The sequence below is a fragment of the Rousettus aegyptiacus genome, unplaced genomic scaffold, assembly GCF_014176215.1.
Source record: "Rousettus aegyptiacus isolate mRouAeg1 unplaced genomic scaffold, mRouAeg1.p scaffold_m13_p_11, whole genome shotgun sequence".
Taxonomy (NCBI): Eukaryota; Metazoa; Chordata; class Mammalia; order Chiroptera; family Pteropodidae; genus Rousettus; species Rousettus aegyptiacus.
Genome location: NW_023416286.1, coordinates 44,635,855 through 44,657,219, shown reverse-complemented (window position 1 = coordinate 44,657,219; position 21,365 = coordinate 44,635,855). Strand labels below are relative to the sequence as shown.

Sequence of the window (21,365 nt, the reverse complement as noted above, 5' to 3'; positions counted from 1 at the left end):
TGTTCATTTTCATCCTGCTGAACTTTAGATCGTTTTTTCCTATTTTAAAAATTGGAGTTGAATTAAGTTTATGAAATAATTTATAGAAGGATTGCCATCTCTATTATTTTTGAATCTGTTCATTCAAGAACAAACCGCATCCTTTCATTTATTTGAATATCTTTTGTGTACCTCGGTAAAATTTATAAGTCTTTTCAAGTAGAGCCTTGACAATTTTGTTCAATTTATTACTTGATATTTTATCTTATCTTTTTTTTAGATTTTAGAATGGTGTTATTTCCTATTATATTTTCTAACTAGTTATCTCTGACAAATAGGTAAGTCACTGCTTTTTTTCATATATTTATTTTATGATAAGTCACATTACTCAATCCTGTTTGTAATTATGAGAATTTTAGCTATTTCTTTTGTGCTTTATATAACAATATTATTGATAAAGATTGTTTTTCTCTTTTTCATACCTGTGTTGATTTTATTTTTATATAGAAAAGTGAAAGTTAAAATATATCAACTACTCATTTACCTTCTACATAGAAATAACAATAATGGTCTTATTACTCATTTCTTTTCCTTATCTTGTTACCAAGTTCAAAAATTTTAAAACAATATAAATTAGTGGTAACATAGGCATATTCGTTTTTATTCTAATTTTTTTTTTCCTGGCTGTGGACATGCAAAAATACTGGATTGCTACTTAAAGCTGCATTTTCCTTAAACATAATACTTTTTAGTTTGGAATATTTTTAGATTTACAGAAAATCTGCAAAGATAGTTCTGCAAAGAGAGTTCTTGTATACCCTATACCCAGCTTCCTCTATTGTTAACATCTTACATAACCATTAAAACTAAGAAACCGACATCAGTACATTACTTTTTTTTTTTTTTTTTGGTTTGTTACTATTAACTAAACTTAAGACTTTATTTGAATTTCATAAATATTCCTTTTCTATTTCTGCATCCAGTCCAGGATACCACATCGCATTTAGTCGGTATGTCTCATTGGTCTCAATCTGATCTGTGATAATTTCTTGGTCTTTCCTTGTTTTTAAAGGGATATTAGTCCAGTATTGTGTAGAATGCACCTCCATTTGAATTCGTCTGATATTTCCTCATGATTAGACTGTGGTATCGGTTTTGGGGAAGAAGCCTGAAGAGGTGATGTTTTCTTGTCATATACATCATATCAGGGGGTACATGCTATCATCATGACTTATCACTAGCAATGTGAAACCTGGTCACCTGGCCTAAGTAGTGCTTGCTAGGATTCTACCTTGTAAAGTTACTTTTATGCCCATTCATAAATTTTTTTTTCTTGGGAAGCAAGTCACTAAGTCCAGCCCATGATTCTACTGAAAGGGATGGAGGTTGGTTCTAATTAAATTAGAATGTTTCTAGTGTTTTGCTATTATGACATCAACGCTTGGCTTGATATAGATTTTCTTTGTCATGTTAGATAAGTATCTAAAATAATGGTATTTTTACATAAGTCATCAGCTACCAAAATTATAATTTAGGAAAGAAAATGAAAATATTAATGTAGGGGAAAGAGAAGGGCTTTGAAGAAATGAACACAATAATTCAATAGAAAGAAGTCCTGCACCTGCATTAATTCAGAGGTAGCTCATCTGAATCAGTAGAAAGTCTGATACATATATATATATGTGTGTGTGTATATGTATATATAGTACTTTTTATATGTGTATACTACTATGTATATATGAGTAATGTGTATATATATATATACATGTATATATGTATAAAGTAGTTTAACTTTAATTTGAACCAGAAAAACAAATGATTGTCTCCTATAGGTATTGTCCATTCTCATCCTCTGCTCTCTCCATATCTCATGGCCTATGGAATGATGTCTTGTGAGTCAGTCTGTCTTGAGCATCCACTATCAGTTAGTAAGTAGGCCTCAAGTCTTTCATGTTTTTGGCTCACTTTCAAATTCTACAATTTTTATAGCCCTTTTGGAGGTATTAAATTATTAAATTGTTCACTCATACTGCCTCATTTTTTTTGGCCACCCTTCGTACCATGTTTCCTGCCTCAATTGTGCCCTTGGAATTCCTAATGAGATAAAGTTCTTGCAAGGTCAAGTCAACAGGTAGTACTTCAGACTCTTATTCATTTCTAAGCTGGCTTAGTGCCATGGTTCATGACCCTCCCAGCTCAGCATCCCAGGGATTGCTGTTACAAAAATACATTTTACATGTTGATCCGATTTGCTTACAATAGCTTGAAGTTTGACCACACACCACCGTATCATAGTACATCAAACCACACAATACACACACATGTGCACACTCTGTCGAGGTGACCAGTTTAGTATTAGGTTCTCTTCTGTCATATTAAACCTGTGGTATTTCCCATAAGCAAACCTAGACTCGAGTTCTTCAGCAAGTCTCTTCCCTTCTCTGGACTTCAGCTTTCTTATCTTAGAAACGAAACTGAATCTCTGGGGTTTTTCTACTCTCATGGTTATGATTTAAGATCAGAAAGTCTGGTCTCTCTAATTAAACAGTGTGAGCACCTTGAGGTTAGAGATGCTAATTATTTTTTAAGGCTTTTCCTTTCTATAATACCTACAATAGGGGGTCTATTGCAGTTGAGTATGGAAAGAAGAGGAGAATATTTTCAAGCTACCTCCTACTTTCCAGGAAAAAAAAAAATTCCTCTCTTGGTTGAGAACCACTAATCTAGCTTTTTTCTGAGCCCAAAGGAATTGGTCAGTAAGGTAGCCGTTGATTAACTGATTGCCAGAATTTCTATCCTGTGTACTCATATTATTTTGCACTCTGTGTGCCTCCGAAATGTTCTTTGATAACTTTTTGGTTGTGAGCTTTGGCTTTTCTTTCTAGTTTGCATCAGAAAAAAAAAGGAGATACTCCCTCTACCTCACCCCCACACACAAATATCCCCATTCTTTATTCTCTTTTTGTCTTGGGACAGCCCGAAATGCTGGCAGATACTTCCATTTGGCAGCTGAGAATCTGGGACCCACTTAGGGCCCATTAGTGCACTGGCAGAAGAGAGTGGTCTAGCAAACTGACCACAAACCGCATCTGTTTAATTGCGTAGGATCATGCCCCCTCTGCTAATTGCTGTGGAAGGGGTCAGCAGGGCAGAGGCTTCTTTCTCTCTGGGCTCCCTCCCCCACCAAATTCCCTCTTGGTGAGGGCAAGTAGGCCAGTCCCGTGACACCCCATCTGTCTGACTCATCCTTCCCTCCCTGCTCCCATGCCACTGCCTCATTCTGAGAGCATGGACTCAATCAATCTCTCCCGACACAAGGGCCAGGCAGAGAGATGTTAATCAGACAATGGGACTAATGGCTTAGCTCTCCAAGCACCTGGACTGCCTCCAGGGCTCTGGACGCATTCCATGGTGGAGCTGTCCATCTCCTTCAGGGGTGCTTTTGCTAACCCAACCATCTGAGCACGGCGACTCCTCTTACCTTACTCCCAAAGACATAAACTAGCTTGAGCACTGTTTCCACAATGCCGCCTGATAAGAGCCTCTTGGGAACTACTCACCAATGGAAACCTGGGCAGCAGGAGAGAGGGAGTGAAGGAATCTTAAATTTATGGAAATCTACTCTGTGTTGTCTGACACCCTGACGAATCTGTCAAAACACTTATAGGAAACCTAGTTTAGCCTCAGAGCTGGCCCTCCAACTCCAGATGTCCAAGGTTTGCATGGAGCTCATTAACTACAGCGAAGGTGTTGTACTTTGGGGATAGAGGGAGGATGCTGGGAGGAACAGTAGGAGGAAGGTGGAGCTTGACCGAGGGAGTGGAACTTGCGGTTTCTTTCCCAAGTCTCAACTGCAAGACCTTTTCGGGGTGCAGCTTTTGCTTGGGAGCCCTTGGTCAAGAGGGTGGGTTAGGGTTCTGAGCTTCATCTTTCACTAGCGATGCAACCATGCGGCACTTTGTCAGCACTTCATTTATGTCCTTTATCATGTTCTGACTTACATGTGAGTTCTTATATAATTACATAACTAGGACTGTGGTCTTAGTTGCCAGATGTCCTGCTGGTCGCTCTGATACTTACTCTTTGTTTCAAACAAGGTACCTTTGGGAAAGTTGTCTGTGGAAGATCTGTAGATCCAGAAATATGTTCTGTATTCCTGGCTAAATTCTAAACTTCTTTACTGAAGGAATTCAAGGCAGGACTTTCATATTGATGAAGCGAACTGGGCCCCAAAGCAGGAAACCCAGACCAAAGCTTTGTTGTATGCTCTGGATGCACACCGGGAGTTAGGAAAACCCTAATCCAGGGAAGTACAGGTACCCAGCGCTGACACCAGGACCACATGCCAGGTATCAAGGCTAACTATCCTGGACCTTGCCAGCTGGGGCCCAATCAGGTCTTGGTCAGAATGAAAATGGTGACTGGGAAAGGCCTATGAACCTGTACTAAGCAAAGATGGAAAAGGCAGGTGCTGATATCTAGGACTTTACACATATTCTGACTCCAAATAAAATCACTGAGGAATTGGATCCTTGGAACATCAAAAGCAAGGTTAAGCACAGTCTTCTCCCCACCAGCATTCGATGCAACCAAATTCCAGGACACTGAGAAAATGTAGACAGTCTCTTTGGGTTTCTTACAGTAATATCCTCTTTTGTTTGTGCAGAATTTAATAATTCATCAAGTACTTTCACAGTCCTTGTCACCGAGTCCTCACAAAGTCATGCACCCTAACTTTTCTGTGGGAGCAAAACAGAGGTAACATGAAGAGGTAGAACTAGCCCAGGAATTGACCTCAAGTGGATGTGGGTTTGAATCTTCCTTCTAGATTTAATAGCTGTAATCTTGCATGAGTAATTAACTCTTACAAGTCTCAATGTCCTTACCTATACCACAGGGATTACCACCCCGCACCCCATAGGGTTTAAATGACATCCGATACACCAAATGCCCACACGGCATATGAAATGCAGGCTCCCCGCTTTCTCTTCTGCCTACTTCATTCTTGCCATCTGTTCTTTCAGTCGATACTGCCTGAGGGCACCCCATTGGCAAGGGTTTCTGTTTACCTCCCTTATCTATAAGACTGAGGTCTGGTCTTGGGCCTCTGGACAAGGCAGTAACAAAGGCTGTGATGGGGGCCCCAGGTGAGCTCAGGTGGCGACATCAGTCTCTGCTGCTGTGTGTCCTGCTGAGGCGCAATGAGGGGATACCCATAGTCTCCTGTGGTATACGGACGTGTGGGGGCGCTATGGAGACAAGCTAGGATTACCGTTAGTTGTGAACAGGGAGGTGGCAGTCCCTTCATGTGTCTCAGTGACCAGGATCTTCCTTGCCTGGGCAGGGCAATGGAGCTGGCTTAAGACTCAACCTGCATGGGGTGGTGGTGGAAAAATACAGGGTTAGGTTCTTAAGAGCTTTTGGTAACAACAATTTTGTCAACCAGGCCATATCACCTTGTTTTATGTGTGTTTTTGTTTAAGGGAAGCCTACTTACTGTATATTGTTGGTTCGTTAACATCAAACTCATGACCAACAGGGCCGGAGCTCATACCTGAAGGAAGCTTTTCAAATCCAAGTGATTTGCTCCATGAGTCCCATCATGGCCTTCTTGTGCTTAGGATACCAGACAGCACTTTGCTTGGGGGACACAGCAAAATCACCAACAGAAATCCCCAAAAAGGTGGCACTAAAAGACATTTGAAATAAATATGAAAGAACAAGGTAGAGTGTTGCTTTGTTCAGGCTCATCTGGAAATGTGCATACAGGATGACTCAAATTTTTCACCCCCGTACACATGTTCATGAATGAGCATGGAAGCACTGCTCTTGATTTTACATATATAGTTTAGAGAGTCAGCAAATTCACAAATATGGGATCTGTGAATAATGAAGATGAAGTACTTTTCTTCACCCTCCACCTTACCTAGTCCCTACACCTCTGAATGCTTTGTACAGAGCCAGAGTCTTAAGAAAAATAATCACAGAATAGAAAGGATTCTTTCTCTTTGGAACTTGGCTGGTGACTTAGTACTGAATTGCCTACGCTTCATTTTAAATTTTGAATTGATTAATAATTCAAATCATTCTCTCTTCTCAGGTCTAGGTACAAGGCATACAAAGACCTTTGAGATCTGATCCTCTGTCACTTTTCTTACCTTATATTCCTCCAGGCCTTTCACAATTGAGCTCCAGCCATACAGAACTCTGCGTAGTATCCTCTCAGGCACATGTGTGTTTGCACATTCTCATCTCTGTGCTCAAGCCCTTTCCTGCCTGGCTAGCTTCATTACCTCTCCATGAAGTCTGACAGTGAGGCCCCTTTTCTTTCTGTTCTCACTGACATCTCGAGTATGTAAACGTATTTATCCCATTTTATCTCTCTCTCTGCCAGTGTGTTTTCCACATACAAATGTGAGCCCTTTGAGGGAAAGGACTCTCTCTCATTTTTGTTCACCAGTGCTTGGCAGGCAGCTTTGTGAGAGGATGGTTGGATGGATGGATGGATAGATGGATGGATGGATGAAGGAGGGAGGCTGTATTCTCAGATGTTGAGATGACAGATTGCTCATGGTGGTTGAAAACACAGGTATACGTTGATTAGTAAGCTTCAGAGAAGGAAATCAAGGAAGCTTATTTTTTTCTATATTTATGTAACTATGTCCACGAGGTTAGTAAATCTCCATTCTTGGTTATAAAGGTTGAAAAAGTTAAGAAGCAATTTATTGGAACTCATCATGTTCAGCCAAGTATGGTGTAAATTATAGACCTTGACTTCAAATTTCACATTTGTATAATGTGACAGACAGCACAGAGTAATCAAGCAGGAGTAGGAAGAGCACTAGACAGAGAGTCCTCACCTGTGCCTAAGTAGTAATAGCTGCATATCATTACAGGTCCTTTCACTTCTCAGGACCTCAGTTTCTGGAAGCACCTGAAAAATAAAAAGATGAAGACATCATACTAGAGTGCAAGAGTTCTGTTATCAACTTCTGCTGTTGTCAAAATTTATTTTGGCAGTATAATGAATTCTGTTATTTCTGTCTGCCCAGCATCTCTCGCTGTTTCCTTTCTCTCTAGAAGCAGGCACAGCCATGAGAATCAGACCTGGTAAATAAGTATATTTCCTCTATCTGGCCAAAGAGATCGATTCGGAGTTGGGTGCTTGATGAAAGTCCAACCCATAAGATTCATATTAGGAAGGTACTATGAGTCTTCCTCCAATATCCATTTTCTCCATCTTTTTCAGTAGTAGAACTCCCAATTTTTAGCTGGGTTTATAACTACAAAGAATAAATGTTAACATATACAGCTTTCCTGAGAGCAGGTTGTGGACATACAATTAAATTTGACCTTTGGATGTAAGAGGAAGTATCATATATTACTTCTCCAGAATAGTCTTAAAGAAACAGGGGCAAGCCCTTTTTCTTCCCTTCCTCTCTTATACTGACTTGAATACAGATAAAATAGCTGGAGCTCAAGCAGCCACATTGGACTGTGACTTAGAAGTCACCTGTGACAGAGAGCAGGAGAAAAGAAGCCCAGATTCCTAAAGACTGTGGAGCAGCCATTCATCCCAGATTGATTACCTCTGGACTTTCTTTATAGAAGAGAGAATAAACTTCTTGTTTAAAAAGTTGTCATTTTGAATTTTCTTTACTTGGCAGACTAACCTGGTCCCAATTGATAGAGAACTTTTAGGAAAGGGAACCACTGGACTTGTGAGATGAGAGAGTGGAAGCCGAACCTTGCCACAGCATGGAAAGGGGTACCTGAATGAAGCTCACGTAGAAGGAAGCAGGGTAAGAAACCGAGAATGCCTCCGTACTGCTGACATTGTTTAAGTCACTGTATCTGGCTGTTCTTGAAGCCTACAGTCTTTAACTTTTCATAAAATCAAATAGATTTTACCTAAATCTATTTTTGTGTAAATCAGGGGCTCTGACTTTTGTAGTTAAAAAAAGAGTCCTATCTGATACAATCAGTGAAACCACTTCTTCAAACAAAATCTTAACTCAGAACCCCAATCATATTCAGTAGATACAAGTGGAACTCTTCTGCTATGGCAGGGTCTGCAATCTCTCCAGAATTCCTGTTCTCAGAGAAAATTTAGAAACCACTCAACTACACGATTCCATGATTCTGTGGAAGGACATAACTAACTCTATAGCAAATATCTGCCCCCTTTCTAGAGTCGCTGCAAAGCCGGTTACTGTGTCATTGCTGCTTTGCAACACTTGCTCCCTCCTTGGTTAGTGAAGTTCACAAGCACGGGGGCGCCGTGGCTGAGACCAACGAGCTCGGCTCTCCCTTGGCTATTCCCACACATTCGGTGTTCTAGCCTTTGGCAGTCCGGTCCATTAGCCCTAAATCATTCATTTATATTTTAACATGTGAATCTTGGGCTTAGGGTTAGTTAGACCCACAGGAATGTTAACCTCCCTCTAGTTAATCCTCCCATCGTTTGACTCTTTGGTGTTTGGGATTGGTCCAGTTGGTTGCCCTTTGGAATGTGAGAGGAAGGGGGTCAGATTCTAAACCTGGCTCCCAAGTTTCCATTGCTGCCAGTGAGGCTTGGAATATGGGAGGGACTGAGAACACCCACCTCTTCTAAGGATCCCTGTGGGAGAAAAAGGATACCACCTGTCTCAACTTTTCTCCTCATTCAGCCTCTTTGGAATAGGAACACATTAGATCTCTTGATTGGGGAAGGGAGGTGTGTTCTCTCTCTCCGCCCAGCAAAGGGTACCTCAGACCACCATTGATCTATTGGAATGTCAGTGCTCTTAGCCAGTGGAAAGAGCATTTTCCTCTTGATGGGAGCATTGTTGACATTTTCATCAGCAGCCCAGGCTCTAAAAGCCACATCTTGGCAAGAGAAGAGGTGAAATCTTACTCAAGCCTTTGCTCCAGGCAATCATTCTGAGATTCAGAGTTGAGTCTTTTCATCAGAGGCACAGAAGCACTGGGATCAAGGCACATAATTCTTTCCAGCTTTAGGGAAGATAGATACAGCTATAATAAACTTTTTTTTTCTCTCTCTCTCTTTCCCAGGGCTTATGTATGCCCTAGCTGCTGACCCAGGGAATTTTTAGAACTAGACTCTGGTAACATATCAGAGGCTTGATAGAGTTTCCAGCTTCTCATGCGAGAAAAGCGGCATCAACATAACCATCTTACGAGCTGCCTTGGAGTCTGACCTAACCTGGCCAAACTGCTGTTGCTTTTTCAGGAGTCGATGTTACATGAAGACAGTGTGATCCTTCACCAAAACTGGGCAGTCTTAAGGGGAACGGAGTTATACCAGCATGAATGCTGGCTCTCCCTGAGGGCAGAAAGATAAAGTTTGCATTTCTAACAGCCCTGGAGCTGACAGGCATAGGTACATCTTTTATTGTTTGTAAGTTTATTTGCTTAATAACTACAAGTATTAATTGGGTACCCGTTTTGTGCCTAAAACCATGCTTGGTATTAAGAAAAGTCTAGAGAAAGTCTAGGTGTGGTCTCTGCCAGCGGAGGGTCCTACGGTTTAGTGGAATGAAACCTCTTTGCCGTAGGGAACGGAGACACTGACGTATTGTGAGCCCAGACCACAGTGCACAGGGGAAAGAGGGTAGAGGATGTGGTTGCTTGAGGTTACAAGCAGTAAAGTGAGGTTCACAATGTCTCAAAGTTTTAGTGTAAGTTGGTACAGCCTAGATAGCATCTCATTTCTGATTGAAGGTTTGCCAGACTTTCCAGCAGAAATTTCAGGTTCAGGAGAACAGGGTCTTTATTGGGCTTCTGTACAGTTTTGTGTCCAGTGAAATGCCTGAGGAGTGGTGGACACTTGATAAATATTTGCTAAATGAAAGAATCAACGAGTGAGGTGAACACTGGTACACACTCCCCTACTTTCCATGGACTGTCTTTGCACTTGTTTCTGAACAAGTTTTGGGGCGAGGACAGCCTTTCCCTGCCATGTCTCTGGGAACTGGGTGAGGGTTCTAGGGATGAGTAAAATGTGTCCCAGCATCTGGGAATGTATTGCCAGACACTCTTCCTTCAGTTGCTCATCAGAGGGGCCTTCTGAGAGCTTTCCAGAAAACCTATGAGAGAAGTCCAATGTCTACTTATCTTTGAGATGCATATGCATTCTCCTTTGCTGTCTCTAATGGCTATTATCTGAAAGCTGTCTAGACTTTAGATTCCAATTGGGCCAAGGAGAATGAGAATGAAATATTTCTTCCCTTGGGGGTGGAGGTGGACACAATGAAATATTCCCATTCCTGGCCTCTGGGGCTGCCTCCCTGCACAGTCAGAGGCCCCACAACATGGGGAATGGGATTTGTCAGTGTCTAAGTGATGTCCCATCACAAGGGGACTATATATTGCTTGGCTTGCACCAAGAGTTTTTGCAATAAATTTTTCCATTTGGGTGGAAAGGGAGCAGGGAAAGCCTTTAATCTTCCCTTTTGCATGGTATCTGTGACAGGGTTAAGGTGATTGCTCCCAACTGCCTAGAGAGCATTTTGGTGGGATGGTGGGAGGTAGGTCCCAGCCCCCTTTTGGATTCATGTCAAACTTTCTTTATCCCAAAGCTCATCATGCTAGTATCTAGCCAAAAGTACATTTTTTTTTGCAGTTTATTAAACATGTTGCCTCCTAGATCTTATATTAAAATCAATTTCCTTTCTGTAGGAGACAAGTTGAAACAAAAAAGTTGCCTTGTAATTTTTTCCACTTTGATTCTGCTGTTTGCAAGGGCACCTCCAGTTCTCCAGTTGCAGTAGGGAGCTACTCTGTAGGGGAGGGAGGGAGTTAACTCTAGATTTGCTGCCCCGCTGAGGGCCTGGCTTTCCTCCACCACCTGAGAGAGTCAGGCCGCTCCTCACCCCTCCTCACCCCTCCTCATCACTCAGCGTTCACTTTGGATCAGCAGGGTGAGTTAGGGGAATGTGTCACTGTGAAAATTAAGTTAAATCAAACTCTTCTTTAATTGATTTCACAATCAAATAGAAACTATTATCTGCTATTATAGACCCAAAGGGGATCTCTCCTCTTTGTGGGGTCCTCCAGCCTTCAGTGATGCCTCCTTTGATCTCTTGGAGCATTTGTCTGATAGCAATGGACAATTCAAAGTCAGGGAGTACGGAATACCGTGCCTGAGCCTGGAAATCTCCACTGAGAAAATAACTCACTTTCTCCCATGATAGCTTACCCCACTGCAGGCCTCTCTGGCTGTTAAGATGTTCTTCCTCAGGTGGGGTTGAAGTTCATCCTTCTCCCAGACGCTGATTTTTCTCCTGAAGGTGTGAGAACCCTGTTTAATCTAAAGCTCTCTCCCATGAGGAAGAGTGGGGACACTGGTCTGAGCCTCCAGGACAGGAGCTGTAAGCTCAAAACCTCTGAAGGATCTAGGAGGAGACCTAAATGGGTGGAGAAAGCTGGGCAGACAGGAAATGGCTGGTGACAGACTTAGAGCTGGTGGGACACGAGAGCGACATGTTCCATGTACAAAAGGGACAGCTGCTTCTGCCAGTCATTGCTGTGCTGCGTGAAAATGTGGGCCTAACGTGGGCAGAGTTTGCAATTTTTCAAGAGAAGCTCGGAATTTAGATTTTTTAAAATGTGAGATCTCTCACTTTCTAAATTAGCATAAAACAGCAAAACCAAACAAACTAAACTTCTGGCCAGGAACAGCCCTTGGGTCTTCGCTTTGTGATGGAAAAATTAAGACCAGAGACTGCAGGCTTGAGAACAGGACTACCCCCTACCCCATGTTACTTTTGCTGTTCTCTGTTTCCCAGGAATGACAGCATGCAGTCTTTAGGTGTTCGCATTCAAGGATGCCAAAGAAGGGAAGAGAAACTGCCTCCCATCTAAAAACTGGTGATGGGGAGGGCAGCTTGAAGCAATGGTATGGATGGCAGGGTCGGCAATGGGAAAGAAAGCTGACAGAGAGCCAGTGTCCATAGCAGGGAGAAGAGGGAACTCACAAAACCTGCCTGGCTAGAGAAGATAGAGGTCCCTGACGATCCCTGATGCCAGAAACCTCTGAGTCTCTCCAGAGTCTCATGAAGATAGCATTCCCATGGGGAAAGGAAGATTAGCTTAACTCGTTGGGGTAGGCAGACAGGAGCAAACTGGGCAGAGCTCTGGGGAAGGGACTAAGAAGTGAGCTTCTTGGATAGGAGCTGGAGACAGAATGTGTTGAAAGGAGAGGTAGGAGGCCACGGATACGGGGTTCTCTGAATTCAGAGCCAAAGGAGCCAGCTATGTTATAGGGACTTGGGAAGGTTAATTTTTGTTTCCTTGTTCGTGCGTTGGTTAAGATCTCTCTCTTTCTCCATTATTCTTTATTGTATGAGTATGTAGGCCTTTCTACTTCATCTCTGTGTACTTTGCACCAGTAAACCCTTAGTTAATGTTTGATGAATGAATACACCACATATCTAATTGTATGGAAAACATCTAGGTCTGCACACCGTCTTCAGGACATCTGGGATGTCAATTCAAGCTCCCAAGAACTCAGCTTTTATGAGGGCGAGTGGATCCCCCGGGAGGCAATCAGGAGCTCTCAGTCTGGCCTTGGGGGTCCTGGGCTTAACTTCCAAACAAACGGGAGAAACTGTGTCCTTCCTGGGCTTTAGCTGGAGAAAGTAGACAGATAGGAAAAAGTTACTGAGAAGTTATTGGATACCACCTTTGAAGAGAACTGAAAGGCATGGTAGACACTCGCTGGCCGTAGCAGTGACAGGGTGGTATACATCTAACCCTGGGGAATTTCCTGAAGGCCTCAAAGGGAATGGGGAAGTAAAGAGAAAGGCCTGACTGTCCCAGTGGGCTGAAAGAACTGTAATCACTCAGAAAGCTTTTGTCGGGCCTCAGAGCTGAGACAGAGGTGGAAAGGAGGAGAGGCGCAGAATGGCAGCAGGAGAGGAGGCGGCAATGACAGCTACTGCTGGGAGCAGAAGGCCTTTCTGCCGTCCAGGTAGTTGGCTTTAGAGTTCTTATGGCCTCTTTGGCTGGAAGCTCAGCCCGGAGTCTTAGCTTTTATCTCTAGAGCTTTTTTGAGTGAAGGAAACAAACATGTCTATTACTGACTGTCTACTTGTCTATCTTATCTTTATGTATGTATGTATGTATGTATGTATGTATGTATGTATGTATGTATCTATGTATGTCATCTATCTAATCTTTCTATCACCTATCTACCTATACATATATATTTCCATATAAATATATAATTTAGATATATGAGATGAATATATTCAAATGGTTATGCCTATTTGCATGTCTATACTCAATTTCATTGCATTCCAGAAAATGCTGACATAATAAGGCCTAGATTGAAAAATCTAGGTTTTTTTCACTGACTTGGGGACGCTCTCTGGATTGCCTCTCTTTCTGCTTCCCATTCTTTAATCAGTTTTCTTCCTTCTAAGAAAAGGGTTATTTAATCTGCAGTGCGTTCTTAAATTGTTTTAGTTTAAAAGAAGATGGTGTTAAAAGAGAGAAGGAGGAGCGTTCTTTCACAGAAGTTATCTGTTTCAAGGGCATTTGAAATTGCAAATGTTGATATTGGAGTGTGGCTTTGTATTATGAGTCAGTGATTTGCCCACCTGGGGCATGGAGGGGCACGGAGGGCCACCAGCTGGGACAGGACCTAGGGAGGAGAGTCCTCCCTTCCCCTCAGGTCAACTGGCTATGAGCACCTCAAATCAATGTGTTGGCCATAATGGCAGGAGTTGGAATTAATGAAGACTATCCAGCAGAAATTCATGAATATTTATCAACATTTGAGAATTCTATTGGTGCTGTAAATGAGATGCTGAAGACCACGGTATCTGTTTCTAGAAATGAGTTGTTGCAGAAGTTGGATCCATTCGAACAAACAAAAGTGGATTTCATTTCTGCTTACACATTAAATTCAATGTTTTGGGTTTATTTGGCCACTCAAGGAGTTAATCCTAAGGAACATGCAGTAAAGCGGGAACTGGAAAGAATCGGAGTATACATGAACAGGGTCAAGGAAATAACAGACTAGAAAAAGGCTGGCAAGCTGGACAGAGGTGCAGCTTCAAGATTTGTAAAAAAAAAAATGCCTTCTGGGAACCAAAACTGAAGTTGCCAATAAAGGAAAAAGGCAAAAAATTCAACTTTCTGTTTTGATGTACATATGTTCAAAAAGTACATTTTTATTGTTTTACACAAAATAGATAATTATGTGGCAATGCAAAGTTTAAATGTATTTCTTATTGAATTCATTTATACAATTTACATTTAAATTTGTAATGCTAAATACTTTTCTCCCCCAGAAAGATTAAGTTATCTTTATTGATTTTCCTATAGAGCACTCCGAGTTTTTTTTATAATTATAGTTTACCATCTCTCTTGACAGGACTCTTATTTTCTTATATAGGTCAACCTTTCAAGTATCATAAGCAACTGTGAAATTTAAGTTAAATGTGCTTTGTAAACATTTGTTTATTTTAAATAAATAATGACTTTATGCGGTATGCTATCTAAAGGCTGACGTTATAAATATATCTATTTTCGCTATATACAAAAAAATATGAAATGACTTGAATGTCCTTTTTTTTTTGGTGTATTTATTTGACCATATTGTCATGATTTTAGGAATTTCTTATTTTGATATTTGAAGTGTGAATGTAGCACTTTAAGATTGTACTTTAATTTTGGCACTTTGCCTCTGTGTCCCATATGAAGTAAAATAGTCTCATTAATTTTAGATGGAAAATGAGGTTCTATATTAATGGCTGAATTTTGACATAATGGTTATATCCTATCAATAAAGGCTATAAATGTTGCGTAAAAAAATTTAAAAAATAAAATACAATAAAATATAAAAATGTAGTATGTATAAGTTATTTGTTCAGAACTACCACACATTTGCTATATTAGTTTCACAGCTACTATTTGTTCAGTAGTCACACATTTTAGATTTAATACTTTCAAATGTCGACCATTATTATCAGCAGTAGAGTTACAGTTTACTGATCTTTAAATAAGCCAGGTTTCATTGTTTATTTTTTCATTATTTAAATAATACAGATATCGTTCCCTGGTTTTTAAAAAATTTCCTAAGGTTTGCAAAAAAAAATAATCACAGTTGTTAGACTTCGGGGAACTTAGCATTTCTCACAATGTCAAGTAGATTCCGAAAGCTTTCACATCCTAAAGAAACCGAGAAAAAAAATAGGCTATCTTATAATTCTCTCATCGTTGAGTTCCGTCTTTGACAAGTTCTGTGTGACGTGTTTCATTTCTCAGGTGTCACCCTCAGTAGTTTCTCTTTCCTGAAGCTTATTTCCTATCCTGTCAGTATTCTTATGCAAACCAATCATTCAAATATTTTTCACTTTTTAAAATCCTAGGTTATTTGTCTTTATTTCCTAATTATCTATGAGTATCACAAATATAGACCAGCTTTTTTTTTTTTCCCACACAGTGTGGATAATGGAGAAATGCAAAACAGGTTGAAAGATGACAAGGAAGCGGTGCAGAGTATGTGACACACACGAGCTACAAGGCGGAAAGAACAGAGTCATCGGAACCTCGGGCTCCCCTGCGCATGACAATGTTCCCAATTCAAAAGGTGCAGAAATGTCTTCTCTAATATCAAATTCTTGGTTTTCGAATCTTGTCATGATCGATCTGGGCAAAGTAAATTAAAATGGAAAGGATTCGTCATTGTGGGTGTCATTAAGGACATTTGTGACACAAATGGAAGAGGTCAAAATATCAACAGTAACAGGAGTTTGGAAGAAGTTGATTCCTACCCTGACGGATGACTTTGAGAGGTTTAAGATTTCAGTGGAGGAAGTAACTGCATATGTGGTGGAAATAGCAAGAGAACCAGAATTAGAAGTGGAGCCTGAATATGTGACTGAATTGTTTCAATCTCATGATAAAACTTTAATGAATGAGGAGTTTCTTGTCATGGGTGAGCAAAGACAGTGGTTTCTTCAGATGGACTCCACTCCTGGTGAAGATACTGTGACAATTGTTGAAATGACAACAAAGAATTTAGAATATTATATAAACTTAGTTGATAAAGCAGTGGCAGGGGTTAGAAGAACTGACTCCAGTTTTGAAAGTAGTTCTACTGTGAGTAAAATGCTATCAGACAGCACTGAATGCTACATAAAAATAGTTCAATCAATGTGGCAAACTTTATTGTTGTCTTATTTTAAGAAATTGCTACAGCCACCCAGCCTTTAGCAACCACCACCCCGATCATTCAGTAGCCATCAACATCAAGACCCTCTGCCAGATTATGACTCGCTGAGGGCTCAGATAATGGTTAGCATTTTTTTTTTATCAATAAAGTATTTTAAATTAAGGCATGCACATTGTGTTTAGACATAATGCTATTGCATACTTAATAGACTACAGTATAGTATAAACATAACTTTTATATGTGAAACCAAAAATTTCATGTGACTTGCTTTATTGCTATATTCACTTTATTGTGGTGGTCTGGAACCAAACCCTCAATATCTCTGAGGTATGCCTGTAATGGAATAGATATATACAACAGAAACTTTAAATTATTAAGTTTAAAAAAAATGGCAACTTTATCAAATCAGTAAAAAAGGAAAAAGTAGAAGATGAAATAGTTTAAGTAATAAATATAGAGTAAGATTTATTATATATATCTATGTGACAATGAAATAAGATGCATTAGTTATTTTAAATGTAATAATTGAAATCACTTATTAAAATATGTTATTCATCATATTAAGTTAAAAGGGAAAACTCAACTATGTGCTATTTAGAAGAAACACACTTAAAAGAAGCAACAGGAATGATAAAAGGGATGGATAAATGTGACAAATGCAAACCAAAGAATATAGGAGAGAATATTATTATTTGATATTAATATCAAATAACATGGAATTAAGTACTAAAACACTAAAGAGATGTACTCTGTAATGATAAAATGCACAGTTGATGAAAAAGAAGTCATAAATGTATATGCACCGAATTGCATAACAGCTGCAGTAATAAATCCAAAGCAAAATAAAAGGAGAACTTGGTAAAAAATAAAATAAAATTTGAGGGCAAGATTTAATTTTCTGACTTTAGATTTGAGTCATACAAGGGGTCACAAGCATAACTCACTAGTGCCACATGCAGATATAACATAGGGTTTATGGGGGAAAAAACATGCAGGAAAGTAGCTGTATGGTGCCTACTGAATTCTTACTATTCCACATCAGAGGCTAGGTACAAATATTTCAGATGCTCATGGTTAGCGGGCTAGAGGTGCCATCCAGAGCCCCCAAGGAGAAAACAAGTCCCACCTCCATGCCACAATACATGCTTGCGGGTTAGCTAAGAGAGGCTAGGAAACCTGGTTTCTCCAAGTAGTTAGAAATGTATCCAGGGATCTTCTGAGTCCAAGATCAATACTAGGGGTCTGCACAAGGAGGGTTCTAGGCATAGCCTTGCCTGCCAGATGTGATGATTACAACTGGGCTCTCAACAGATTGGCTTAATTTAGTTGAAACAAATCTTAAAGGGAGAAGAACTGAGTTTCCTGGGCATCCATGTTTGTCTCTCATCAACTTGAATCTAAGTAGTACTTGGTAAAAGAACACAGAGGAACTGAATACTAAAAACAACCTTGATACAACCAACACATAACTTTGAATCTTTTAAATAAAGAACACCCATTATATTTTTATTGAGATATAATTAACAAATAACATTAGTTTCAGGTATACAAAATAATGATTTGATATATATCTGTATCGGAAAATGATCACTACAGTAAGTCTGATTAATATCCATTACCAGAGTTACAATTTTTTCTTGTGATGAGAACTTTAAGATTTACTCTCTTAGCAACTTTCAAATATGCAATACAGTAGTATTAACTATAGTCACTACGGTGTACATTACATTCCCAGGACTTATTTATTTCTTAACTGGAAGTTTGTACCTTTTGACCTTTATCCAGTTTGCCCATTCCCTAACCCCTGACTCAGGCAGCCACAGTTCTGTATCTATGAGTTATATCTATGAGTTTGGTTTTCCTTTTTTTTTTTTTTTTTTCAGATTCCACATATAAGTGATATCATACAGTTTTTGTCTTTCTCTCTGACTTATTTCACTTACATAATGTCCATAATGTTGTGAATGGCAGAATTTCCTTTTTATGGCTCAACAACATTCCATTGTGTATATATCACATTTTCTATATCCATTCATCCATCAATGGACACTTAGGTTGTTTTCCATATATTTTTTTTATATGTTCATAAAACCTTCATAAAAATTGACCTAAATAAAAACAGTAGGATTTTTATAAGATACATTCTCTAGTCATGAATGAATAAAATTAGAAATAAACAATAAAAAGGGTATTAACAAATATTAACGATTTGGAAATAAGAAATACAGTTTTAGCAACACTAAGATCAAAGAGGAAATTTAAAAAAGGATTTTTTATCTAGAAAAAAAGAATTACCGAAATAGAAAACCAGCAAAAAAAGCAGAACAGCAAATAAACTCATCAATAAATTAAAAGAGAAAAAACATTTAAACACAACAGTAAATGCCAAAAAGGCATTGGATTACATTTATCAGCCATTATCAATATAAATAAGAATAGAAAGAAGAAAACTCTTGAATATAAAGACCACCAAAAATTCCTAAAGTGAAAGAAGATGCTAAAACAATTTCAATTACAATAAAAGAGTACAGAGAAGGATGCCTACAATCACTATTATTATTTAACATTATTTTGGAGTTTTTAGCAAATGTAATAAGGCAACAAAATTAAATAAGAGACCTAAATATTGGAAAAGAATAGGTAGAACAATCTCTTCTTGATGCTAATAAGACTGTATATATGAAATCCAAGGAACCTTGGAGACAAACCTACTGGATTCAATAAAGTTGGATGCAATATAATTATACAAAAACAATATTTTTCACTATTCTAACAATAAGCACCGAGTAATGCAAATGGAAAGGTTATATTATTTAAAACAGTGACAAAATTATTTAACAGTAAAGATCCAGAGTCTATGTAAAAATACTTTACTAAAAGATATCAAATCTGAATAAATACAGAGACACATTATGTTCTTGGATGGGAGGATAATGTAATAAAAATGACAATCCTTTCAAACTGATATATAGATTTTTGCAATTTCAATTTAAAACTTTGATGGGTTTTTCTTGGAACTGGGTGAAAGATCTTAAATTTCATATGAAATATTCGAGAATACGACTATTATGAGAAAGGAGAAAAATAAGGGATGACTTGACTCATATACAATACATACTATGAAACCTCTATAATAAAACCAATATGGTATTTATGCAAGAATAGACAAGTAGGTCATTGGAACTGAATTAACAATCTAGAATTAGATGTCAGAATAAATGAGAGTTTAACATAAGACAAGTGTGGTGGCTTAATTCAGAGGAAAAATAATGGACTCTTTAATAAATGGCACTAGCATAACTGGATATCCATCTGGAAGAAAAAAAAAATGGACCCCATTCTTATATCAAACACAAAAATAAATTCCAGATGGATTAAAGACAAATGTAAGACAAATGTAGAAAGAAAAACATTAAAATTTTGCAAGAAAATGTAGACTATATAGGAGTTGGGGCGATCCTATTAACCAAGACTGGAAACACAGAAGTAATAAAAGAAAAATAAGACTTATTCTGCTACATAAAAATTTAAAGTTTTTGTACAGGAAACATTTCCATGTATAATGTCTGTCGGTTAATAATAAATATTGGAAAATATTTGTAATGCATATGTCAAAGAATTAATTTCTTTAATATACACAGAGTTCTAAAAGTTGATAAAAGACATACCAAGCAGAGTAAACTAGGCAAGTTGTTAGACAATTTACAAAATGAATAGTAAAAGATTATATATGAATAGAGGCTCAAATTCATTAGTAATCAGGGAAATGCAAAGTTAAGCAACAATAAAGTATCAGTTTACTCCTATTAGACTAGCAAAATTTAAAAAATTCAAACTGGTCAGTGTTGTGTGTGAAAGACACTTATGCTTATGAATATGTGAAGTGTTATATCCTTTTTGGAAAGCAACAGGGAACATTTACTAAAGTTAAAATATCATACACCCTTTGAGAACTAGCATTACATTCCAGGAATTGATTGCATAAAAACGAATGTACACAATTCATGAGGGCATATATATGTTTATTGCAGCATTGTTTGTAGTGGAAAAAAGTTAATTCCTTGTCAATAGGGAAATGGCCGAATAACTAATGATACATCCACACCATGAAATATTGTGCAACCATTAAAAAAAAAAAGCAGATTTAGAGCCTTACCAGATGACTTGGAGCGATTTCCCTGAGGAAATGTTTGAGTGAGTAATGCAAGATGCAGAAAAGTGTGTATGAAACAAATGATACCAGGAAAAAGTCCTGTGCGTATGCATGTGTTTGTGAGCATGCTTGTGTGCGTGCATGTGCGTGTGTATGTACATGTGTGCATGTTTGTGTATGTGTGTGATTATGGAGAAAATTTATCCACTGACTTTATGAAACTCTCATTTAAGAGGACTCTCTCATAAGGCCTGTTCTTTTCCTTCATGACCTTTGTTACTTTATTTAAAATGTCAATATTCTACACTATGCCATGTATTATATACCATATTATTTATAGATTTGTTTGTGGGATTATTTATTTACATATATCTCTCTCATTGAATAAGATTGGGGCCATGTTTGTTTTTGTCTTCCTTCTGTAGCTCTGCAGTCTCAGCACCTGGTACAGTCCCTGATCCACAATAGGTATTCAATGAATATTTGCTCCACAAGTGACTATGACTCCAAATCTGACCTGGATCTAGGGAAGGGCACAAAGTTAGCTAAAAATCAAGACAGCTGCTCGGATGTCTTATATGGGCATTGCAATGTGTCTTTAGCTAAGGACATAATGTTGCGGCAGAAAGTCACTGACTTCATCACTGGATTTGATCACCTTTAGAACAGAGACTTTTTCCTCACCTTTACATTCCTCCTTAGGTGGCATAATATCCAGCCCAGAATTTAACAATATGTACAGATGTAATATGTAATACTGATGTAAATGCTGTTTGTTGGTTGTCAGAATTCAGAGTTATCAAAGCATGGAAGGGTGTAGGTGTGGTTGCTGGGCAGATGGGACAGCCCTGCTTGTTGAAGCCAAGTCAGAGTCACTTGACCAAAAAGTGAAATGCGGATGAGCCAGGAGAGTGGTGCCCTCATAACACAAAGGCCAAAGCAAGAGATATTGTTGAGAGGTGAGGGAATGAGAATGGATGTTTATATTATTTAAAGATACAAAGGAAACCAATAAAGAAGAAAAATCATAGCATAAATATCAAATTT

The 21,365-nt window shown here is 38.7% G+C and overlaps 1 long non-coding RNA gene across 1 annotated transcript in view; it reads left to right on the top strand.

Annotated features, from left to right (window-relative positions):
• LOC107501357 overlaps positions 1 to 16,374 on the top strand; it is a 44,238-nt gene extending 27,864 nt beyond the window's left edge. Inside the window, exons 3-4 of the long non-coding RNA XR_001594731.2 lie at positions 260 to 317; positions 15,434 to 16,374. This is a non-coding gene — a long non-coding RNA (uncharacterized LOC107501357). The remainder of the gene's footprint in view (positions 1 to 259; positions 318 to 15,433) is intronic.
• Positions 16,375 to 21,365: the final 4,991 nt, after the last annotated feature.